The sequence below is a fragment of the Amia ocellicauda genome, chromosome 14 (assembly GCF_036373705.1).
Source record: "Amia ocellicauda isolate fAmiCal2 chromosome 14, fAmiCal2.hap1, whole genome shotgun sequence".
Classification (NCBI taxonomy): Eukaryota; Metazoa; Chordata; class Actinopteri; order Amiiformes; family Amiidae; genus Amia; species Amia ocellicauda.
In genome coordinates, this window is record NC_089863.1 from 16860291 (window position 1) to 16880373 (window position 20083).

At 42.2% G+C, this 20083-nt stretch overlaps 1 pseudogene; it reads left to right on the forward strand.

Moving 5' to 3' along the window:
- The first annotated feature begins 3598 nt into the window (after positions 1-3598).
- On the forward strand, positions 3599-18653 carry LOC136767951 (E3 ubiquitin-protein ligase TRIM39-like; annotated as a pseudogene).
- Positions 18654-20083: the final 1430 nt, after the last annotated feature.

The following is a 20083-nucleotide window of genomic DNA, read 5'->3' on the forward strand; positions in this document are numbered from 1 at the left end:
CAAAAAAAGCATTTTGTTTTTGTTAAATGTCTAATCATGATCAACTATGCAGAATATTATAGTGCAGGCTGCTTAGTTTAATTTGATAGGTGTCACATACCTGTACTCCTTATAATGTACATTTTAAACACTTGTGTGTCTAAGAAGTCCAACCAGGCGAGTGTAAAGAGTTAAGAAATATAGATTTTAAATTAGCAGGTACTACACCAATATAATTCTTGACTACTGACAACACTGTTAAATCTACTTTACAACACTTACAGTTATTATTAGTAATGCACTGCTTACAACTTTGCTCCTCAGATGTTGTCCCTGCTATTTTTCTAAAATACACCAAATAAGGTTAAATGCCAGGCCACTGGCCATTGCCAGTTTAGCTGGTCACTTAACCAGCATAGCCAGGTTACATGGTCAACCAACCAGTTTTACCAAGCTGGTCTTTCAAATGACCATCCAATGTCCAGTTTGGCTATGCTGGTCTACCAGCATCATATTCTCATTTACCAGTTTTACCAGCATCAAACCAACCAGCTAAACCAACTTGGACCAGCAATAGACCAGCATTGTCCATCATAAACCAGCTTAGACCATCTTGGAATTTAAGATGGTCTGAGCTGTTTTGTTCAGCAGGGTAGTCGTAGTAGTAATATAAAAGATAAGTATTAATATTATTTACACTATGTAATACAATATTTTCAATTAAAACACAAGTTTCTGAAAGCCCACAATAAGTATTTTAATTATCTTTGTAAATCTTTCCACTGAGCAGGTGTTACGTCAAATTCAGTGACCGCTAGGAATCATGTGACCTGGTGGATGTGCGCATGCGCCGTCAGAAATCCCCGCTGTATGCCTACGGGAGCGCGTGATCACTCGCTCGCGGCACAAAACGCGTCATTGTCCATAGCGCATGCGCACTGCTGCAAACAGAGCGAGTTGAGCGCTTCTGCACGACACATTATCCTTGTGCAATTGTGCATGCTGAATGGATTGTTTAAAAACAACACAACTATACAAATTGTTCATTGACATTAGTTACACTTACTATAAGATGTAAGTATATGTACTCTTACTGTAGGTTATGGAACTTTATATACATATTTAAAATTGCACTTCTAATCTGTATTTGATCTGCTTTTACTGTAAAATATATATAGTGTAAGGGTATCTGCTAATTAATAAAGAGAACATACGGATTCATGTGGGTAATTAAATTAAGTCTTGTACGCTGTATGTGTATTTTTTGCAGACCACAACAAACGTATTGAGACACTCTCGTTGATGTGAATTTATTATTACTACACAACTAATAACACTTGTAAATGTATGCAGACATCATACTTCAGCGACATAAATGCAGTACGATCTTCTAAATGTTTATTTATTTATTTGGAAGTAATTCCAAATAATATTGTGACCCCCCTGTAAATCAAGCAAGAGTTCTCCAAAAATGCCCAAACTTTTACTGTTAGTGTGTCCCCCTCCAATCTGCATGCATCACGAAGGAAGGGGTCACCATTTTTCCAAGGGGCACAGTTTCTTACAGCCAGTGGAAAATTTGACGACTCCTGCTGCTGACCAGGCCGAGTGCTGTGTGTAAAGGAAGGCTGAGGGACGCACTGGCCCTCACTTTGGTAAAAGAGGAGTGTCAGGCCAGGGCTGATTATATCAAGGTAATTTACATCACCTGATAAAAAACATTAACTAACAATGAGAAATCATCCACTTAAATATGTATTATATTTAAATAAGTGTGAGAGTTATTTTTTATTTTAAATAGTTGCTAAGCGGAAGAGATGAAAAATCTTCAGTTACACAAATGGATCAAACTGACTAATAATGATCATCTCTCTGCTCAGGATTTTCTGGAACCTCTTCAGATTTTACTGGTTTTAATTTGCAGTGTTTGGAAATGTCACGGTCTCACCTGCTATTCCTTCAGCTCACCACCAGAGGACTCTCTCTCCCGAGTATTAATCCCTGTGCTTCTTTCTCTCAGTTCCCGGATCACTCAGTCACATTACATTCCTTTTATTCACGTGCACTTGTTCTGTCTTTCCCCTCTCCCCATTGGTCTTTCACCCTTTACCCAGTCATCCCTTTCTCCCTAAACACAGTATATAAACCCCTTTGTTCCTTTGGATAATCACTAAGTCTTATCTTCTCTTCTGAAACATTTCTGAGCATTCTTCCTTGTTTACCTACCATGTTTAGACTCCTGTTTTCCTGTCCCTGACCACCTCTTTTGGATCTCCCAGTTTAACCTGTTTGCCTGATCGAGCGACCCTTAACTGTTCCTGTTTTCCCTTCTGGATTTCCCCTCTTGGATTGTTTGCCTTTCTGCTTTGCTACTAGGAGCCTGCACTTGGATCTATACACCTTGCCTTTGAGAAATGTTACAGGAAGGAGAGTTGCAACTGTGGAACCTGCCTCCCCCTCCTTATGTGGAAATAGTTCTGTGTGACTTTGCAGTTTCCTCATCAAGGCCTCATATTACAACATGACTGAAACATGATCAAATGTGAACTGTGTACATTTCCCCCTGCCACTGTAGATACTTTCACAGCACATTTCTGCACTGGTCAAGAAGAGCATTAACCACCCAAAATATAAACTGTTACTAAGGAAAATAAACAACCTTCAGCCCAGCGAAGTAGTTATTCTGCTGGTAAATTGTCAAAGTTGATGATGTTTTTACATATCTGTGTGAGGAGAAGTGATCACTCAGTGACAGCTGACACTGAGTCAGTGTGTCCTCAACTGTGAGAGTCTCTCTGGGTTTCTTTCAACAGGAGTTTCTGTTTTGCTTATAGACATATTTTTGGAGACTACTTGTGTCATGTATTACAAAATGATTTATGTAGTATTGTTTATTAAGTGTACAAAGCAGGGTTCGTTTTCTATTCCCTTTAGTGTTTCTGATGTGCACTAATCCTGAACACTCAAGGCAGACTGACATCACTGTTTCTAGTTGTCTTCATGTTGAAGAACCAGAAGAAGGAGTCTCAGAAATCAGTGATCCAGGATCAGAAAGTTTTATTAACAAGCCAGCTTGGGAGAGCAACAAGGTCTCAGCATAGAGTCTCAAAGAAGTTACAAACTACAGGCACTTTTATGCAGACCAGACAGAAGAGAAAGATAACAGACCCACATGTCTGTCCTGTGATGAGTGACAACTGCTCAGGAAGAACCATATATGTCTAAACTGGGGAAAATTAAAGCATACGTAATGTTTAATATAAGGGGGGTTTGTACGATGTGTGAAGTCCAAATTGCTGGTGAAAACTGGTTCTTATCAGACCCTGTTCTTCTAGGTATCAGGATTAAACTATGGCACAGTACCATAGCACAGTGAGACAGTGAAATTGTTTACACTGAAACACAGGGTGAAATGCAGTTCTTCAGTGTGCTGGAGATATATTTTATAGTCAGTAACACGTGTCAGTATTCACAGTGGGTGGTGATCAGTGTCAGTGTGACCCTATATATCAGCTGTGTTCATGTGTGTGTGTGTGTCTGTGTATCTGTGTGTGCTCTGCTGACACACTGCTGATCTCCTCCTCTGACTGTCTCTCTCGTTGCTCCTGTGTCCTCAGGAATGGCTTCCCCAAGCAGTCTTCTGTCTGAGGAGCAGTTCCAGTGCTCTATATGTCTGGATATATTCACCAGACCAGTCTCCACTCCCTGTGGACACAACTTCTGCATGGCATGTATTGGAGGGTACTGGGACAGCAGTGCTGAGTGCCAGTGCCCACTGTGTAAGGAGACTTTCTATAGGAGGCCAGATCTTCGTGTCAACACCTTCATTGCTGGGATGGCTGAGCAGATGAAGAAGGTGAGGCTCAGTCCTCCTGAGGAGTGCTCTGCTCAGCCTGGAGAATTGCCCTGTGATATCTGCACTGGGAGGAAGTGCAGGGCTGTGAAATCCTGCCTGTCGTGTCTGGCCTCTTACTGCCAGACTCACCTGGAGCCCCATCAGAGAGTGGGAACACTGAAGACACACAAACTGATTGAGCCTGTGAGCGGTCTTGAAGACAGGCTGTGCAAGAAGCACCAGAGAGTCCTGGAGCTGTTCTGTAGAGAAGACCAGATCTGTGTTTGTCAGTTCTGCACTGAGACAGACCACAGCGGACACAGTACTGTCTCCTTAGAGGAGGAATGCAGAAGGAAGGTGTTTTTTTTTTTAATTTAATGCATTTTACCTGTAAATACAGATATTGTATATTATCAAAACTTTAAAGTTTTACATCTAGAAAGTGCAGGACCCTGTTCTAGAATACTCTGTGCTGAGTGTCAGTGGGGGTGTCTGGAGCCCAGAGTCAGTGAGCCATCAGCAGTGACTGGAGTGTCTGTGTCCCCCTGTCTGTCCACAGGCTCAGCTGGGGGAGACTGAGGCAGAAGTGCAACAGAAGATCCAGGACAGACTGAAGAAGGTGGAGGAGATCAGACAGGCGGTGGAGCTCAGCAGAGTGAGTCCTGTCAGTCTGATCAAACCCTACTGAGTGGGGCACCGCAGGGCTGCACTGCTCTCTCTCTCACAGACTGCAGGGCTCAGGGCTGCACTGCTCTCTCTCAGGGAGACTGTTCCCACACAGGAAGAGAGCTGATTGGACACAATGTGTCTGATGCTGTCTCAGCTCCCAGTGAGGTCACAGCTAATAACTCACCCTCAGCTGTTTGAATGTCTGTGTGTCTCACTGACACTGTGTCCTGCTCTTCTGTGTGTTCCTGTATCCCCTCAGCTTGGTGCCCAGAGAGAGGCTGAGGACAGTGAGCAGGTCTTCAGGGCTCTGGTGCGCTCCATTGAGAGAAGCCAGGCCGAGCTGCTGGAGCTGATTGAGGAGAAGCAGAGAGCGGTGGAGAGGCGGGCTGAAGGGCTCATTGAAGAGCTGGAGCAGGAGATCACTGAGCTGGAGAGGAGACGCACTGAGCTGGAGCAGCTCTCACACACTGAGGACCACATCCACTTCATACAGGTCAGCACGGTGTCATCACTTTATTCACAGTGACCTTTATTGACCCCTCCATGATGATGAGTGTCTCCAACAATGGCAGCTTAAAACCGTTATTGCTGTTCAGTGTGAAATGGGCCATTAATAACCAGTCTCTGGGGTAGAGCCCACCTCCCTCCCCAGGCCCAGTCTGCACTCTGCGCTGCACTAAAGACTCTCTCTCCTCCTTCCTGCTGTAGAGAATCCCATCCCTGCTCACCCGTCTGCACAGCATGGACAGGGATGACATTGATTTCCACAGCGACTCCTGTTTTCACTCCATGCGGAAAGCTTTGACTGGAATCGAGGCCACAATCAAGGAGGAACTGAAGAAACTGGATGAGAGAGGTTTGTGTTCTGATCAGTGCTGAGTTCTTACCTCAGTTCATTGCACAGAGAGGTAGAGGGAGAGAAATAGTCAAGCTTAAATTTGCTGTGTTGTAGAGACAGTATTCAGTATTCCCATTGGTCAAATCATTTATTGAAATTAGAGAATTGCCTATACAGTGTTTAAGCACAGTCTCAGAGGGGAGTAAAAAGGGAAGAGCGTTCCTGTGTTCTTGAAATTTCATTTCAGTTTCTATTCAGACTTCAAATCAAAAGGGTCTTAAAAGCAATTGATCAGCATCTTAGTGTGACTAGTCCTTTAATTATATTCTAATATATATATATATATGTATATGTGTGTGTGTGTGTGTGATGGGGGGGGGGGGGCGGGTTGGCCAGGAGATATATTGCACAAGAGATTGTTCCTGAACAATTCATGCTAAATGAAGTTCATGGATAACTAGGGCATAATTACACTGAATTAAAGGGGATAGGTTTAAAAAAAAAACTAAAACTCAAAAATGAATATTAGTTATATACTAATATACACGTACTGTTATTTAGAGAATTGGATGCATACATCAACAATAATATAATCTCCATAAACTCTTCCATAAAAGTTCTGGGCTAATGAATGATGCTCTTTCATCATGTCCTGTCAGTCTCTAATGCTGTGTGCTCTCTGTTTCAGAGCTGCACAGGCTGCGCAGGCATGCGGGTGAGTTTTTTTTATTGTGTTTCTAACATCAAAATCAGCTTCTGAGTCGACTTCTCAGGTGTGAATGAGAAGGTCTGACAGGGTGTTGTGTGTCAGTGTTGAGTCTCAGTGCTTCATGAATGGGAACACAGACATGGCAAAGAGCTGATTAACAACCAACACCTCCAGCCATTAACCCAGGAGACGACTCTTCAGCAGCTCCTGTCACCAGAATTGACACATTTTCTGACCAATATAAATTGTAGAAACTGTAGGGCAGTTTAAGGACAGAGTTGAGAAAGATTAGAAGAGTCTTCATCACAGAAACTTCCGGAGACAGAAGTGTAGAACACACACAAGGGCGGGCTTATGCATCCAACCTCATCTCTGAAGCTGTATTGAAACACACGTTATTTATGCTGTGAATACATATGAATCAGTAAATACTATGAATGGTCTTCCAATAAATAATCCTTAATAGTGGACTTTAACATCTTTTATTCTACAGGTTCAATATAGCTCTGCCTCCTTATCAGGAGAGGGTCAAAGACAGACCCAGTTTACGACATTTTGTGGTCCTAGACTATGAACAGTTTGAGGCCCCTTTTTAAAAAGGGAAAAAATAAAAGAAACAAAGTGCAGATGAGTTTCGGCGAACAGTGAGCACCGGTGTAAAGGCAATTAATGGTACTGATGTTACAGTGATGAGAGCCTGTAGCCTCCTGGTAGACCAACAGAAACGGCAAGAAAGACACCACCATACATTTTTTAAAGTACAGGCGGTGGCATGGCACTGTACCACACTTTAAGCTGGCAACAACCAGTATGACCACCAGTGCACGACAGCCTCTGTAATGTTATTAGGTAATTACACACATTTAAGGGCAGGACCAACAAATGACAGCAACTCTGACATTTGGTCGTGTGCATGTACTGCAGATTTCAGCAGTTCTGCACAGATCTGCAGAATCCCAGCGCTCCCATTGGCGGAGATGTGCAGATCTGGGCAGAACTGCAGAAATGTGTGCTACACAATGACAATCAATCTAAACATTTTGATTTCTGTGAGGTCAATGTAAAGCATTAAAAATATTTGACTTACCGATGATACGTTTCCAGCTTTTCCTCCTTAATTCACTGAATGATAAAGGTGAAGTCCCTATGACATACACAGAGGGAAAAAAGTATTTGATCCCCTGCTGATTTTGTACGTTTGCCACTGACAAAGAAATGATCAGTCTATAATTTTAATGGTAGGTGTATTTTAACAGTGAGAGACAGAATAACAACAACAAAATCCAGAAAAACGCATTTCAAAAAAGTTATAAATTGATTTTCATGTTAATGAGTGAAATAAGTATTTGATCCCCTATCAATCAACAAGATTTCTGGCTCCCAGGTGCCTTTTATACAGGTAACAAGCGGAGATTAGGAGCTCTCTTAAAGGGAGTGCTCCTAATCTCAGCTCGTTACCTGTATAAAAGACACCTGTCCACAGAAGGAATCAATCAATCAGATTCCAAACTCTCCACCATGGCCAAGACCAAAGAGCTGTCCAAGGATGTCAGGGACAAGATTGTAGACCTACACAAGGCTGGAATGGGCTACAAGACCATCACCAAGCAGCTTGGTGAGAAGGTGACAACAGTTGGTGCGATTATTCGCAAATGGAAGAAACACAAAATAACTGTCAGTCTCCCTCGGTCTGGGGCTCCATGCAAGATCTCACCTCGTGGAGTTTCAATGATCATGAGAACGGTGAGGAATCAGCTCAGAACTAAACGGGAGGATCTTGTTAATGAAGTTAATAAAGGCAGCTGGGACCATAGTCACCAAGAAAACAATTGGTAACACACTACGCCATGAAGGACTGAAATCCTCCAGCGCCCGCAAGGTCCCCCTGCTCAAGAAAGCACATGTACAGGCCCGTCTGAAGTTTGCCAATGAACATCTGAATGATTCAGAGGAGAACTGGGTGAAAGTGTTGTGGTCAGATGAGACCAAAATCGAGCTCTTTGGCATCAACTCAACTCGCCGTGTTTGGAGGAGGAGGAATGACCCCAAGAACACCATCCCCACCATCAAATATGGAGGTAGAAACATTATGCTTTGGGTGTGTTTTTCTGCTAAGGGGACAGGACAACTGCACCGCATCAAAGGGACGATGGACGGGGCCATGTACCATCAAATCTTGGGTGAGAACCTCCTTCCCTCAGCCAGGGCATTGAAAATGGGTCGTGGATGGGTATTCCAGCATGACAATGACCCAAAACACACAGCCAAGGCAACAAAGGAGTGGCTCAAGAAGAAGCACATTAAGGTCCTGGAGTGGCCTAGCCAGTCTCCAGACCTTAATCCCATAGAAAATCTGTGGAGGGAGCTGAAGGTTCGAGTTGCCAAACGTCAGCCTCGAAACCTTAATGACTTGGAGAGGATCTGCAAAGAGGAGTGGGACAAAATCCCTCCTGAGATGTGTGCAAACCTGGTGGCCAACTCCAAGAAACGTCTGACCTCTGTGATTGCCAACAAGGGTTTTGCCACCAAGTACTAAGTCGAAGGGGTCAAATACTTATTTCCCTCTGGATTTTTGTTTTTCTGGATTTTGTTGTTGTTATTCTGTCTCTCACTGTTAAAATACACCTACCATTAAAATGATAGACTGATCATTTCTTTGTCAGTGGGCAAACGTACAAAATCAGCAGGGGATCAAATACTTTCTTCCCTCACTGTACCAGATCATATTCTATACACATCAGAGTAAAGTGGTTAAGCCACAGTTCATCCTTTGAGGTCCTGAGTTTATGTTTGATCAATCCCAGCTGGGAAAAAGACTTTCACAACTTGCATTTGTGACAGGTAAAGTCAAATATATTCTGAAAGCAATATCCACAACAGGGAAAACAGTAAGGAGTTCCTTATCCTTAAGTAAAATAAACATATTCTGTGGTGACTGTGCAGTGCAATTGAAGTAGTTCATCACGAAAATTGTGTATTTTACTGATATTTCAGTTTCACAATGAAGATCATTCAGCCGATCACTGCTTGCACAGCTTTCCAAATAGCAAAAATTTGGCACAATAGGTATGGGTATATTTGCAGGACAAAAACTCAGAGAAAGGCAATCACTAAACAAGAGAGGCCCTAGGCTGCAGCCTATGTAGCCTATGTGGTTAACATGGCCCAGGAGCAGGGGCAGCAGGAGCACTAGCCCGTGAGAGTAATAACAGTGAGAGTCAGATCAGTGTTCTCCAGCCCCAGAGGGAGTCATTCAGGGTGTGAGGGCCGTCAGTCACAGATCAGGCGCAGCTGTCTGTGAGCTCCACACTGGTGTAGAGCAGTTGTTCTCTTCCGTTTGCCCAGAGCACAGCTGGGTTTCAGGCCCACAAGCCCGCTGTGGAGCCGAGACAGAAGCTGGTGTCTCTGTCAGGTGGTTCTGGAGGTGGAAGTGTCTTTTCACAGTGCGATGTGTTCAGCTGTGGAGCGTATTCACAGCCTCCATTTGAAACGGTGTAATTCAGCGACTCATCGAGTGTGACCAGTGCTGCTCATGAAACTCTACTGGTTTATCAGGATTTGAGCTGTGTAAACATATCACTGCCATCCATTGATTTATATGGAGCTGCAGTGAGAAGTTTATCACACAGTTTTTAAAGAACATTTGGTATTGAATAAATTAGTTGCAGAATAACACTATTTCAGATGAAGGCTTTGCTGTGAGTGGAGATGGTATTTCTGTCAGGTAATTCAGTCAGTAAAACTTTGTTTTCAGTGTTTGATCCTGTAATAAAGCATTTAAATGCCTCAGTCTCAGGGCTGATGATTGACATTATTTACTCTTTGTAACCTAGATAATTATTTTCTTCACTGTTGAAAATGATTGTTGTTTCTTATCTTTTGAACAATTCAAAGTCAATAAAAAGTTGTTGTGTGGGCAGATTGCACCCTTGTGTTGGATTGCTCAGTTATGGAGTCCAGTGCTCCAGTCCATGTCATAGTTCATTAATGGGATTATTCAGCGTCTCCCTTGAAGTGTGTTTTCAGATCGCACTGTTGGACAGAAGGCTACACAATATGTCAGCCCTGCTGCTCTGAGACTGAACTGTACCTTAACTGACACCCCTAATGTGACAGGACTGTGCTATTACATTGTTAATATGGAAACTATTCTGACACAACTATTCTACTGTGTTGTTGCTACAGCCCCGATCCTGACAGGGCTATTTTACCAGTTTCCACCAAAGGTCTGAATCCATTGTGGTATACATGCCACTGTTCACCAACTGTTGAAGATAAGCAAACAACTGCAATAATCTGTATTTGATACATGGTGATTAAAAAATTTCGAGATATATAAAATATGTTTTTCTGGCCTGACATAAAGAAAAAGACAGATTAAAACAGATAGCTTAATCTGTTTATCTTTTTCTTAAATGTGAGTTTTCTCCATGGAGATATAAAGTTAAACATATAAATACATAGGCCTATATAACATTCTAATTTAATGGAAATAAAAATTATCCTGACATGGTACTGATGAAACGGGTGTACATTATCCATACAAGAACTGTATTGAAGGCTGTCCACAAAGTAATACAATACAATTAATTACTACTTCAACACATACTTACACACATATTGCATTATTCGGACTGATCGTTGTTTGTTTCTCTTAAGTATTGTTTCAGTGAAGTGAAACAATCTTCGCTAAACATTAATCTCATACAGGTCTTCACTAGCACATTCACTGACATCCGATCCTTTTGGATGAAATATATTCAAAACTTAGATTTAACTGTTTATCATAAATAATAAATCCTATATTACGTGTATTTTTGATCACTAGAAGTTAGAATACATGGAAATTACTGTTTTTCAAATACAAGTGTAATTTTTTCATAACAGACACCATTTCGTATCATCTTACCATCCTTCGATAGTAGAGTAATGACTTTTTTGTATGTTATTAGTTTAGTGCGCTCCCCACTAATTTCGTTATTTAAAATACTGGAAGACATCTCCACTTAACCGGAAGTTCGTCCCATAATGCGCGCAAAGCATCATGGTATGTAGGAATATGATGGATAGGAAAGAACTCATTGTAATCCCACAATGCACCACTCCAGGAAAGATGGGTTTTCGAACATGAAATTGGCGGAGTTGACTATCTTGTCTAGATAGAGGGACTTCGCAGCTGGGAAAAGCTGTGCAACTTTCTGCTCTATTGTTCACCCGAGAGCCCTGGCCCTGTGTGAGAGAGGGAGGGAGACGGAGTTGTCTCTGCTTTGTGGATCCACTGGCTCTAAACACACAGTAAGTAGCAATACTGTCCAAACGCGAGGATTCACGGGAAATATGATTCCATGCTCGCTGAAAACACGTACAATTGCTATGACTTTAATCGTATTGGTTCGTGAATCTGACTCGGCAGCTGAAACACTTCAAACCAGTTGCTGTCGGGGCTCGTAATGCGGGGTAGGAAACGCAAAACTAAGGTTATGGTGAAATGCGGTGAGTGTATGAGTTTGCGTATAGACGCCAATATAGTGCCTTGGAATCGGATCTTCTCGTCTCTGCCGATTCTTAAAACTGCTTCTTCACCTATAGTTTTAAAGCTATGGACGTGAAACTTTCCAGTTACGTAGCTTTAGTATGTGTGACTAAGTGTTTGTGCTTAATGAGTGGATCTACTGTGTGAAACTGTAGTATAGTGTACTGTTTTTTTTTTTTCAACCCCCCCCCCCCCCCCCCCAATTATAATGGGGAATCTGATACATGCGCATGGATAAGAGCGCATCTCAATTACGTCACAACAGAACTGCGCAGAATTGTGCTTCACGAACGCGACCTTACCCTGTGGCTGTATTCCAAACCGCATACTACACGTACTACATTCTAACATTTCAGTAGTATGCAGTATGCATATTGGACATTGTATATTCATTTTGTAGTATGATAAAAGTACCCGGATGGCTTGCTACGCTCACCACAATATGGGCTGTGTCCAAAACTACATACTACGCACTAAAGTATGTACTTAAAGATTGTAGATTAACAACACACAAATGTGGACACTAATTATGTAATCAAATTGTCCCTTAATGATGACTTCCTGTTAACAAAAGACACTGCGGTAAATGTAAAATATCTCACGACTATTTACACTCCTATAAATAATTCTTAACATACCTAGCCTATCTGTACAGGTTTTACTGTTTGCAATTTGAAAATGGAGTTGTCCACCAATTTCACAGACATGAAATGGCCATCAGACACGCCCCCTTTTTTACACACGGCCTTATGGGATTGAAGTGTCCAGTGCTCCTATTCTTCGGCAGCGCCCCAAATCGCACACTCGCTCCTACAGCCTTGGACAAGTGTACACTTTGCGTGACGTTGTGCTGACGTCACAGAGTGTGTACTAGAGTGAGGAGGGTGCAGGTGAAGCTAAAGCGCTCAATGGGACTCACTTCAGCGCCAGCATCAGCGCCTTTACCTTTGACCAAAAAAGTACCTACGCAGTCTTTGCTTGTCATCTGTCTCTGTATTTAATTATAGTAGTAATTATAATAATAATAATTTTGAAATGCATTGTTCGTTATATCACCTACTAGTTTAATAGGATACTACTTCAGTAATTAATTAAATGATAGCTGCCGAAACATTTTTTGGCTGAACTTTCTAATCGTATATTTAAATCATGATTATATAATCATTTTATTTCGTTCTATTTAACTCCAGGAAGAAAAAATATACAGCTCTGGAAAAAATTGAGACCACCTAAAACTGATTTGGAGTGGTCTCATTTTTTTCCAGAGCTATATATACATTTAAATCCAACACCTACATAATAACTTCTCTGTTGTTTGGAATCGAACCTACAACCCCAGGTTCACAGTTGTGATTCTTATCCACTACACCAGCACATACACAGTAAAGTACCCTCCCAACGCAGACAGCTGTCCTAATTAGGTGTAGTCTATATGACTGAATTATTGGAATTAATTTAAAATAAATGTATAAATTGAGAAAAAAATGTGTATGGGGTTACAGCACTGTGTTACATATGATTTTTGAACATTCACTTAGGAGACTTTAAAGCACTCATCACGGGTCAAACGTCAAAACACTAGTCGTCCCTCCCAGCGGCCCCGCCCACAATCACAACGTCATCGATCGGACCCGCCCCCTGCGTGCGATTGGTGCCTCCAGAAGGACAAAACCCGCCCCCTCGGGTGATTGACAAGCATTAAAAAGACGTTCGTTTGCCAAATTAAATTGAAAGATCATTTGCCAAATGAAACTGAAAGATCACTTGGCAAACATTGCAATAAATTAATTGATTTATGAATTGATTAATTAATTTACGATTTGACAAATTAATTGAATTAATTTATGAATTGATTAATTAATTGATGAATTAAAGATTTAATTTTGACCATTATAATGCTCCATGAAGGGCACAAACGGCTCGATTAGGCTCCTTCACTCGCTCCCTAAGGGTTTGGGACACCCCTTAAGATGGCCATGGTAGTACTTCCGCCCTGCAAGGGAAGGACAAGTGTGCGATTTGGGATGCAGCCTTCGTTTTCGAAACGGAAGAAGTATCCATCCGGGTACTTTTCGCATACTATTATATTCATACTGTGTATTTGGACGTACTACTAATGATGATAGTACGTCAAAACAGTACATTTAGTATGCTAGTATGCTGTTTTGGATGCAGCCATGCCGTATACAACCAGGGCTCACTACAGTGCATACTGCATCCCATCATGCTTCACGTTCAGGCAACGTTCCATTCACTGTGAGGGGAAAAAAATGGCAGACAAATCTAACGATAAGGGAAGCTCTCTGGAATTGAAATGTAACTACATAGTTAATTTTATCAATTTGTAAAATCATTTCTTGATTTAAAAAAAAAAAAGTTTTGTAGCGTGAAAAACTGTAGTATACTGAATCATTAATCTTCATTCTTCATACTGTAATACTAAAAATGAGACCAGCTGTTTGCTGTACAATAAAACAGAATGCAATTATCCAATTTGCAATTATAAGGAGTTTGTATATCCCAAACATAGTGTAACCTGTCTCTGTATTCCCCAACTCTATTTTTTAATCTTTACCACCTTTTACGACAGCGAGTCCTGGCACATGCTTTTAAAATCATAATGACAAATCCAATACATTGTACATCACTTCAAACCTTTGCAATTTAAACTCTTCCTCTTCATCATCTTGACAGTAATACCCAGCCTTGAGGCCTCTAACCATCACCCAAGACACTGCTAACATCTAGCACTTGTACAAATTTACTATATTTACTCTTCCCAAAATGTTTGGGTACCCAATGTTAATTCCATGCAGACATGCAGGAATGGCTTCCCCCAGCAGTCTCCTGTGTGAGGAGCAGTTTTTGTGTTCTATATGTCTGGATATATTCACCAGACCAGTCACCACTCCCTGTGGGCACAACTTCTGTAAGGCATGTATTGGAGGGTACTGGGATTGCAAAGACCTGTACGAATGCCCAATTTGTGTGAAGAGGTTTAAAAGGAAACCTAAACTACATGTTAACACAGGCTTTGCAGAAATTGCTGAGCACTTCAAGAGGAGGAGGCTCAGCCCTCCTGAGGAGCGTTCTGCTCAGCCTGGAGAAGTGCCCTGTGATATCTGCACTGGGAGGAAGCTCAGGGCTGTGAAATCCTGCCTGGTGTGTCTGGCCTCTTACTGCCAGACTCACCTGGAGCCACATCAGAGAGTGGGAACACTGAAGACACACAAACTGATTGAGCCTGTGAGCGGTCTTGAAGACAGGCTGTGCAAGAAGCACCAGAGAGTCCTGGAGCTGTTCTGTAGAGAAGACCAGATCTGTGTTTGTCAGTTCTGCACTGAGACAGACCACAGCGGACACAGTACTGTCTCCTTGGGGAAGGAATGCAGAAGGAAGAAGGTGTTTTTTTAAATTTAATGCATTTTACCTGTACATACAGATTTTTTGTTATCAAACTCTTTGCAGTTTGTATAGAAGATAATGCATATAGCCTTCAGAGAAAATTTTAAATAAATAAATTATGCTTTGTGCTACAATTAGAAAGGGTCCTGCACTGTTGCAGTGTCAGTGAGCCATCAGCAGTGACTGGAGTGTCTGTGTCCCCCTGTCTGTCCACAGGCTCAGCTGGGGGAGACTGAGGCAGAAGTGCAACAGAAGATCCAGGACAGACTGAAGAAGGTGGAGGAGATCAGACAAGCGGTGGAGCTCAGCAGAGTGAGTCCTGATCAAACCCTACTGAGTGGGGATTGTTGCTGATATTTAGCTGATTTTGTACCATTAATCTCCTAGTGAAATCACAGGTAATCTGACTGAACTTTGTTTATGATTTCTGTTCCTGTGTCCCCTCAGCTTGGAGCCCAGAGAGAGGCTGAGGACAGTGAGCAGGTCTTCAGGGCTCTGGTTCGCTCCATTGAGAGAAGCCAGGCTGAGCTGCTGGAGCTGATTGAGGAGAAGCAGAGAGCGGTGGAGAGGCGGGCTGAAGGGCTCATTGACGAGCTGGAGCAGGAGATCACTGAGCTGGAGAGGAGACGCACTGAGCTGGAGCAGCTCTCACACACTGAGGACCACATCCACTTCCTACAGGTCAGCACGGTGTCATCACTTTATTCACAGTGACCTTTATTGACCCCTCCATGATGATGAGTGTCTCCTCTCTCCTGCTGTAGAGTCTCCCAGCCCTGCGCCCCCCTCCACACACCAAGGACTGGTCTGACGTCACTGTGACCTCTGACCTCTGTCTGGAGGCAGCTGGAGCAGAGACTCAGGGAGGGACTTGAGGAGCTGCCAGAGATCAGTGAGTTTAATTCTTACTGGGGGATTAAAATTGTTTTCTTGAGACATTATAGACAAATAAGGGTTTGTTTTTCTTGTAATTCTCGTTGGGTTCCCCTCTGTTTTGTATTTTTGTTGTTTATTACTCGTAATGGAAGATTGGCCATGATTAAAGCATGTCGACTTTGCAGTTTTCAGTGTTTAATTTATACATTTCCTGAAAACCATGTTTTTTGTTTGACCAGAGTTTTTTTTTTTTTTTTTTTTTTTTTTTTTTCCCGCCAGAGCTGAAGACGATCCAGCAGTGTGCAGGTGTTTTTTTTTTTTTTTTTTTTTTTTTTTTCCTGCTCTCATTCATGGATGGAGAGAGAGTATACTAGGCAGAGCTGATGAGATGCAATGCTAGGCATTGGGGATAGTATAAACTCCTCAGTTATCTTTCAAGTTGAGAATACTACCCAGAGCGGGATGGGACACTACTGCATTGTCTAACAAAGCTGCCTGTAGGCCGCCATCTCCTTTTCCCATCCGCCAAGGGAATTAGTCCAACTCCTGAGCTCAAAAATCCCCCTTTCTCTCTTATAATTACTGATATTAATTCAGCTTATTGCATTGTAAAAATATGTATTGGTAGTGCAGCACTGGGCTTAATACGTTCTATTAATTCATTCCACGACAGCTGTGTTGTGCTGCTCTTCTTTTGTTTTTATTTTATTTTATCCCTTTGCTTACAGGTTTTTCTTCTGCAGCTCATACAGGCAAGAGAGCCATGTAGAAATCCTCAGCACGGCCTGATCTGTCATTTGTTTCATGATAGTTTGCATTTTCAATCTCATATCTTAAAAAAAAAAAAAAAAGGAGACGCAAAGACTGCAAGGTGACATGTGAGTCTTGAGCTCCAACAAAAGATGCAGTAGTTTAGGTAGTATTCTCTTTCTGCAGTTTGCATCCTGTTGTTGTATTCATTGACTACAGGACTGACTGAGCTCCACAAACACAGTCTTTCAGTGTGAGCTGGATTGGGAACTAGAGCTCCAGTATTCCTGAATGAAGCCCTAACAGCTCTTCAAGCTGCTTTCCATGGGGGTCAGTGGCTCTGAGGAATCCCAGCTGACCTGAGCCCAGTCCACAGCAGCACCATCAGCAATATTCACTCAGTCCAGCAGCACAGCTTCCTGTGAGCCCAGTGTCCCCACCTGGAGAGGAGCTCATACAACACAGACTGGGGCTCTTCTGTTAGGACAGCACTGGGATCTTCTATAATACCTCGTAATCTCAAATATCAGATGTTTATATTTTCAATCCATAAGAAACCTTGTGAATTGCCTACTTTTCTCTCCTCTTTTCTTCACAATTGCTGTGTCTGTTTTCTTCATGTTTCTCTCCTTTCTGCTCCACAGTGGATGTGACTCTGGACCCCAATACAGCTCATCCCCGTCTCATCCTGTCTGAGGATGGGAAACAAGTGAGACATGGAGACAAACGACAGGCTCTCCCTGACAATCCAAGGAGATTTGATCCATGTCCCTGTGTCCTGGGAAAGGAGGGTTTCAGTTCAGGGAGACACTACTGGCAGGTGGAGGTGGGGGGTGTGACTGACTGGGCTTTAGGAGTCGCCAAACAATCCATCAACAGGAAGAAGCGGATTACACTGAGCCCCAAGCGTGGTTACTGGACTGTGTGGCTGAAGAATGGGAATGAATACAGGGCTCTTGTTAGCAACTCCCTACTCCTCCCCCTGAGCCTGAAGCCCCAAACTGTGGGGGTGTTTGTGGATTATGAGGGGGGGCAGGTCTCCTTTTACAATGTGGAGGCCAGGTCTCATATCTACACTTTCACTGACACCTTCACAGAGAAACTCTATCCATACTTCAGCCCTGGTCTCAATAATGGAGGTGAAAACGCAGCCCCACTGATCATCTCTCCTGTCCGTCCCACAGACTGAAGGAGGCAGATCCTCTGTGGGGGGGCAACAGGAGCAGTAGCCCGTGAGAGTAATAACAGTGAGATTCAGATCAGTCTCTCCAGCCCCAGAGGGAGTCATTCAGGGTGTGAGGGCCGTCAGTCACAGATCAGGCGCTGCTGTCTGTGAGCCCCACACTGGTGTAGAGCAGCGAGGAGCTCAGAGCCGACACACTGAAGGCTGTTCAATGATGACTGATGGCTGCTTTTGTGAGCGGCTTCCCTCTGCTTACTTAAAGGCAGCCTGGACTCTGTTATGGCTCTGTCATCAAGTCATGCGTAATGCCAGATTCCCTATTTTCTGTGAACTCAGTTGTCATACTGACATAGGAGTAAATATTAGGTGGTGTCAAAGGTCAAAGTTCATGCTGATGTAGAGTCCTTGATTTGTAAGCTTCTGCTTTGACAAACTTTTCCATTGGAATCTGTAATTTTGCAGAATAACTCTCTCAAATGAAGCCTTTGCTGTGAGTGGAGATTGAAAGATTCTTACGGACACAACTACATAATAGAATTAGTTTTAATCTGTAAAAGTCCCTCAGTCTCAGGACTGATGATGTACAGTACTATCTCTGTGATACTTATGAATGTTTTAATAGCTAAGGTTTGAAATGTTTATTTTCTATAGTAAGCATTCACTGTCAATAAACCATTGTCCATAATACCACTCTAGTATGTGCTCCGGAGATGGCCGTTCAGGAAGACTAGGGTAAAGTTTTTCTAAAGAACATGCTATCTTATAGATGACTCCCTGGTTACCTACATGATGTCAATGATGAACCCCAAAATTTATCATGGACTTCTTTGTCTTCTGTTCTCTTTATTGCCTTGGAATAAAAGATTTTTCTAAAAATGGACTATACAGAAACTGTACTGAACCTGGCCTACCCAGAGCTGATTTTCACAATTGTGCAGCAACCGTAATAACAAAGAAAATAGATATGATGTATTGACAGGGCCCTCTCCTGCATCACAATCACTATATGAAAGCTGTGTAACTATTAATTACAGTACACATTATAAGTAAATTGATCTAGTAACAAGCCCCTGGCATTTATCTGCTGCTGATATAAACTGTCAGATAGTAGAACAAATATTTAGTAATAACCTTTCTGTCCATTGATGATTGTTATGTTATTTCACAAGCATATTATCTGTATGTTGTGTGAGCAATGATGAAGTTGTTGGTCAAGTAGTTAGAGATGTGGGGTCACACTAGGGGGCACTATATAGTAAGACATTGTCTATATCAGGAGGCAACAGGAAGCTGAGGGTTGTAAGCAACTGTTCATAAGTACACTGGTATGTAAATGAAAGCTCTGGTGTATGGCTCATAATACACTATGCAGATGTATAACTAATACAATTAATCTAATTCATGACTTCAGCATATGATCAGAAAAGTACAGCAGTATGTTACCTTCACAGACCTGGATGCAGATTAAGTTTATATGATAATTAACTTGTTTTAACAAAAACCTGATGAACAGATGAAAAAAGTATTAATACAATATGAATAAACTAAAACTGCCCTGGGATATAATCACTTAAAAATACCTTACATAATTATACATGTTACTACAGCCCCCTATTGGAACAGCACTATTCTACTGCACTGTTACTGCAGCCCCCTATTGGAACAGCACTATTCTACTGCACTGTTACTACAGCCCCCTATTGGAACAGCACTATTCTACTGCACTGTTACTACAGCTCCCTATTGGAACAGCACTATTCTACTGCACTGTTACTACAGCCCCCTATTGGAACAGCACTATTCTACTGCACTGTTACTACAGCCCCCTATTGGAACAGCACTATTCTACTGCACTGTTACTACAGCCCCCTATTGGAACAGCACTATTCTACTGCACTGTTACTACAGCTCCCTATTGGAACAGCACTATTCTACTGCACTGTTACTACAGACCCCTATTGGAACAGCACTATTCTACTGCACCGTTACTACAGACCCCTATTGGAACAGCACTGTTCTACTGCACCGTTACTGCAGCCCCCTATTGGAACAGCACTATTCTACAGTACTGTTACTACAGCCCCCTATTGGAACAGCACTATTCTACTGTATTGTTATACTATACTTTTACTATAGTGCTCTATCATAATAGCATCACTTTACCATACTTGTAGTAACAGGAGTATTCTAAATTAAATCTAAATCTAAACTTGGGTACATACATGGATTTTGCTCATTGTAACTGATAACCTTAATAAAGGAGGGAGTGGGAGTTGGAGGAGTAAGAGGAGGTGTAGGAGTTATGG